The following is a 6,526-nucleotide window of genomic DNA, read 5'->3' on the forward strand; positions in this document are numbered from 1 at the left end:
GCTGGATAAAAATTGAAAAATTTGTAAAATATATAAAAAATTTTTTGCAATTAGCAAAACTCGTTGCAATTAGTTGAAATTAATTTGCAATTATTTGGAGGTATTTTGAAATGAATCGGACAAAGTGGGGGGGGGGGGCTACATGAAGTTGGCCCCCCAATTTTGATTTTGATTTTACTAAAAACTGGGTGATTTGCAACTAACGAAACTCGATTTGCAATTATTTGCAATTATTTGGTGGTATTTTGGAGTCGTTCGGACAAAGTGGAGGGGCCAACTTCATGTACATCTTAGGGTGGCGGTTTTTTTTTTCACCTGGGCTTAGAGAGCGCCAATTTTTTTATGCACCTAGGCACAAAATGTGTAGATTGTGGCACTGAACATGATGTGTGTGTTACAGTTTAAAAGTCGCACACTTGTGTTATGCAGCCGAAGATGGTGTATAAAGCTTCAACAGTCGACGATCTGTGTATCACTGACAACACCTCCGTAGCCAAACACCATTCGACCAAGGATCTGACGCCTAATTCTTTGAGTGTTTATGAAAGTGCAACTATAGGTTTACTAAAAATATTAAATATAATTATGAAAGATGTTACAGTCCGCCTTTTTCAGCGTAACATATTGTGGGCGCTGCAGTTTAAAAGTCGCACATTTCGTGTTACGCAGAAGGAGATGGTCTGTAGAGCCTCGAAGGTCAAAGAACTGCTCAGCAACTGTGTATCGCAGACCAGCACCTCCGTAGTCGATGACCCACACCAAGGAGCTGCCACCTAATTCTTTGAGTGTTTATGAAAGTGCAACTATAGGGTTACTATAAATATTAAATATAATTATGAAAGATGTAACAGTTCATCATTTTTTTGTAAACCATGATCGTGGCGCTGCAGTTTAAAAGTCGCCCAGGTTATGGTTTGTAGAAGGATATGGTCTATAGAGTATCGAAGGTCAACGAACTGCTCAGCAACTATGTATCACAGACCAATACCTCCGTAGCAGATGACCCGACCAAGAAGATGACACCTAATTCTTTGATTGTTTATAAAGGTGCAACTATAGGGTTATAATAAACATTAAATATGATTATGAAAGGTTTTGTTAAAATTCGAAATATAAATGCTTATAAAAAAAATTGTGCACATGTCTTTTCAATGTTTTTCAACTGCTATTGTAATAATATACCAGGAGCCTTTCATTAAATTTTCACGCTGTTTTACCCAACAAATAAATTTTTATTTATATTTATAAAAAAAGAAAAACTAAAAAAATTGAAAACTGACAATGACCGTAAACAGCTTAAAAAGAGTCAAAATATTTTCAAAATTTTATGGTGTATAGAAAATGAAAATATGAAAATTCAGTGAAAGTTCCATGTATTTACAGTTATTCGTTTTTGAATTACAACGAAATAATAAAATCCGCTACGTGAGAAATGGAGTGAATATCCAATCTTGTAAAAATATGAAATTCAAACACTCATAAAAATTTAATTTGATTTGTTTTAAGACATTTTTTTTTTTGATAAAGATAGACAAACATATGAATGATCTTGAATTACATTTTCAAATCTTAGATTTAAAAAGAAAACTTTTTATGAATTTTTAACTCAATATAATTTGTAAACTTTCGTCATTTTTACGTATTTTGTCAACTATAAATGCTTATAAAAAAAATTGTGACTGGATTTTTAATTTTATTGAGATTTAAAGAAAAAAACAAACAAAAAATGAAAACTGAAAATGTCCGTAAAGAGCTCAAAAAAAGTCAAAATATTTGGAAAATGTTATGATAAATAGAAAATGCTAATATAAACATTCAGTCAAAAATCATGTACCTACAGTAATTTGTTTAAGATTTGCACCAAAAACCAAAATTAATTTTCTCGAAAACTAATGTTTTTCCTTAATTTTTCTTTTGTTTTTCACGGTGCTTTTGACAATTACTTGGAGAGTTTCACTTTTGACACCCCCAATGTACCAACTAGATTCACTTTTCTATTAGAAAAGATACTATTGAAGAAAATCTAAGCATTTTTACTGTCCTAAAAGATGATGACAGACACAAATAAAAAAATGAAAAAAAAAAAATAAAAAACACATATCATTGTAAAATCGATACATTCATAGGTTATATTGTTTGCTATTCTTTTTTGTATCGAAAAACCAATGACTCCGATGCCATTGAGCCACATAATTTTATATTTTTTAAGTAGATTAATTTATTGATTTTAGTTTTGAGTGGAATGTTCAATGTTTTGGTCTTCAAATATGTCTGTTTTCCATTTAATTATTTATTGTTGTGCAAATTACCACCTTTTAGAGCAGTATAAATCCTTTGATTTTCAACTTTGAGTGTGTCTTTTGGTAACCAGTTTATCCTAGTTGGTACCCTGGGGTTTGATTTTGAAATTTATTTTTTTTATATATGCTTTATAAAATTATTGAATAAAAAAGTTAATAATTTATTTATCACAAAGCTTCTCATAAGTTGTTCAAAATATTTTATTTGAAAAACATCAAAAAGAAACAGTCACAATATTTTTATAAGCTTTTTAAACTCTATTATTAATAATTGTTCACGCCATGCAATTTATATCGCAGACGCTTATCTTCGCGACGGTGACCGTCTTTAATTATCACATCCGCTGCATGTAATTAATAATATTGTATTCTCTTTGTTTAACTTTCTGTGTGTTGCCGCATTATTATCAATAATTTCGTATATTCATTATTATTTTATTGTACTTTTTTTTGTTGTTGTTATTGTTGTTCGGACAACGCTCTTACGGTTTTGATGTGAAACATCTGTTGCCGCACGTTAAACCGATTTCTGGCGTGGTGACGCATGCCGTGGCGACGCGTCAGGTCCGTGAAGTTAGCCGCACAATGTCAAAATTTCGACTCCAAATTTTGTAAATAATTTGTAAGTCATTTGTAAGTATTTGTAAGCACAATTTGATAATTTGTAAGTACAGCCGTTTTAAATTATCCTCAAAAGTTTAAATCACGGCCAACTTCCACGAAACTTGGCCGTTTTGGCATTTCAAAGCTTTTGACTGCTCCAAATCGTCAAGGGCAATTTGTAAGTGTTTGTAAGTACGAATTTAGAATTTGTAAGTCACCCCTTCCTTAATTATCCCTGAAAAGAAGTTGGACGTGCTTTATCGAGCTTTTCGAACTTTGAATGTTCCAAATCGTCAAGGGAAATTTGTAAGTATTTGTAAGCCCGAATTTAGTATTTGTAAGTTATCCCTTTCTTATTTTTTCACAAAAAGAAGATCGTCCAAAATTAATAAAAATGCCCAGTTAAATTAAAAATATATCTTAAAAGGATAAAAAATTAGGTTTATTAAAAAAACCATAATAGAAAAAACTTATATCTAAAAACCTAAATAGGTAAAAACCAGTTGAATAAAAATTGATATTAGTAAAAAATCCAAATATTCATAAAAGGAGCCAAGTTAAATTTAAAAAAAATATAAGATCAATATATAAAAATAATAATATTATATTATATTATAAGATTTTGTTATCCTATTAAGATATATTTTTAATTTAACTGGGCTTTTTTATTTATTAATTTTTAATTTTTTATAGATAATTTTTTTATTTAGCTTTTTTTAACCTTTTGAGTTTTTTAACATATTAAGATATTTTTTTAAATTTAATTAGGCTTTTTTTATTATTTTTTATTTTTATAAAATACAATTTTTTTAATCAAATGACTTTTTATCCTATTTAAGTTTTTGTGATAACAATTTTTTCTATTAAGGTTTTTTAATTTAACTAACCTTTTTTATTGAAATTAAATTCTATTTAATATCAATTTTTATTTAGCTGATTTTTAATTCTATTTAAATTTTTATCCTATTAAGATATTCGACCAAGAATCTGACGCCTAATTCTTTGAGTGTTTATGAAAGTGCAACTATAGGGTTAATATAAATATTAAATATAATTATGAAACATGTAACAGTCCATCATTTTCTACAAACCATGATTTTGGCGTTGCAGTTTAAAAGTCGTGCAATTTATGGTTTGTGGAAAGAGATGGTCTATAGAGCCTCGAAGATCAACGAACTGCTCAGCAACTGTGTATCACAGACCAATACTTCCGTAGCATATGAACCGACCAAGAAGATGACACCTAATTCTTTGAGTGTTTATAAAAGAGCAACTATAGGGATATAATAAACATTAAATTTAATTATGAAAGGTTTTGTTAAAATTCAAAATTTAAATGTTTATAAAAAAAATAGTGCACATGTGTTTTCAATTTTGTTTAACTGCTATTGTAACAATATATCAGGAGCCTTTCATTAAATTTTCATGCTGTTTTACCCAACAAATACATTTTTATTAATATTTATAGAAAAAGAAAAACTAAAAAAAATGAAAACTGACAATGACCGTAAACAGCTCAAAAAGATCTAACTCCTCATAAAAGTTTAATTTGATTTGCTTGAAGACATTTTTTTTTTTTTTGATAAAGATAGACAAACATATGAATGATCTTGAATTACAATTTCAAATCTTAGATTTAAAAAGAAATTTTTTATGAACTTCTATCCCAAAATAATTTGTAAATTTTCGTCATTTCTACGTATTTTGTCAATATTTGAACTTTAAATGCTTATGAAAAAAAATTGTGACCATGGGTTTTTAATTTTATTGATATTAATAGAAAAAAAAAAACTAAAAAAAATGAAAATTGAAAATGTCCGTAAAGAGCTCAAAATAAGTCAAATTATTTGGAAAATGTTATGGTATATAGAAAATGCTAATATAAACATTCAGTCAAAAATCATGTACCTACAGTCATTTGTTTAAGAGCTCACCAAAAACCAAAATCAATTTTATTGAAAACAGATTTTTCGTTTTTTCTTAATTTTTCTTTTGTATTTCACGGCGCTTTTGCAAACAACTTAGAAATTTTTACTTTCAACCCCACCCCCCTCCAAAGTACTAACTAGATTCACTTTCCTATCAGAAAAGACACTATTAAAAAAAATCTAAGCATTTTTACTGTCCTAAAAGGTGATGACAGACACAAAAAAATAAAAATAAAAACACACATCATTGTAAAATCAATACATTCCTAAGTTATATTGTTTGCTATACTTTCTTGTATCGAAAAACCAATGACTCCGATTTTAGTCTTCAAATATGTCTGTTTTCCATTTAATTATTATTTTTTTTTGCAAATTACTACCTTTTAGAGCAGTATAAATTCATTGATTTTCAACTTTAAGCAAAAAACAAAAAATAAATTTAAAAGAATGTTTTATTCTAAAAATAATGAAACCTACATGGTTTTATACAGTGGCGGCTATCAAACAAAATAAAGGTGTATCAAATTTTGAATTTATCTACCCACCCGCCAACTCTGATACACAATTTAGCAACCAATAATTTATTTTTTTATACTACACTGCACCTACAAATACAAGAAAATAAAGGTTACCCAACTTATATATTATATCACTTTCTGATCGAACAAGATACTGAAGTTGAAAATCGTAGCATTATTTCGACTACTTATCGTGTACACAGACACAAAAAAAATAAAAAAAACACAAATCATTGTAAAATCAATACATTCATCGTTCCACTTAGAATCTAAAAGGTGGGTAAGTGGATGTCGCTCTGCTGTACAGTAGGTTACAAGTGGGTCACTATATAATGGATAGTATTAAATTTGAATTCAATGATATAATATCACTGTATAAGAAAAACGATTATGAGCGGAGACGGTTTGTCAGTCTAGGTATTAGACATATCTATTATAGGTATACTTATCTATGGTATTAAAAAAAAATTGACCTATAATAGGTACCTATCAATAATAAATTCCAAATTAATCATATCACAATATCCATTAGGTAACGCGTTATACATCAACAAAAAAACCGTGGTACTATCATAGATACGTCATAATAGTATACTTTAGAAGTTTCAAGTACCCACAAATAATATTATACAATCACAACAAAATAACTAAAATAGTTATTCCAGGTTTTTTAATATGTAATTTCGTCCAAATTTGAACTTAAAATGACTATAAAAATAAACTGTGCTTATGTATTTCTTAGAATTTTTGGCAACATAATTAAATATTGACGTGGAATCTTGTTTTAAATTTTCAATCCTTAGATATAAAAGTTGAACATTTTATAAATTTTAACTACAAAATAATTATTCAATTTTAAATTTGATAAATTTTGTCAACATTTTAACTTCAAATGCTTATAAAAAAAAACTGTGCCTATTGATTTTTAATATTTTTCAACTGCTATTGTCACAATGTATCAGGAGCTTTGTATTAATTTTTCACACTTTTTGGCCCAATAGATAAAACTTTATTGATATTTATAGAACAAAACAACTAAAAAAAATGATAACTTACAATGTCCGTAAACAGCTCAAAAAGAGTCAAATTATTTTCAACATTTTATCGTATATATAAAATGCTAATATAAACATTCAGTGAAATTTTCAAGTTTCTACAGTCATTCGTTTTTTAATTA

The 6,526-nt window shown here is 27.9% G+C and overlaps 1 long non-coding RNA gene across 1 annotated transcript in view; it reads left to right on the forward strand.

Moving 5' to 3' along the window:
- LOC103308286 overlaps positions 1–1,114 on the forward strand; it is a 3,460-nt gene extending 2,346 nt beyond the window's left edge. The window contains exons 2-3 of the long non-coding RNA XR_510389.2: positions 401–559; positions 616–1,114. This is a non-coding gene — a long non-coding RNA (uncharacterized LOC103308286). The remainder of the gene's footprint in view (positions 1–400; positions 560–615) is intronic.
- The last annotated feature ends 5,412 nt before the right edge of the window (positions 1,115–6,526 follow it).

This window comes from Acyrthosiphon pisum, chromosome X (genome assembly GCF_005508785.2).
Source record: "Acyrthosiphon pisum isolate AL4f chromosome X, pea_aphid_22Mar2018_4r6ur, whole genome shotgun sequence".
Taxonomy (NCBI): domain Eukaryota; kingdom Metazoa; phylum Arthropoda; class Insecta; order Hemiptera; family Aphididae; genus Acyrthosiphon; species Acyrthosiphon pisum.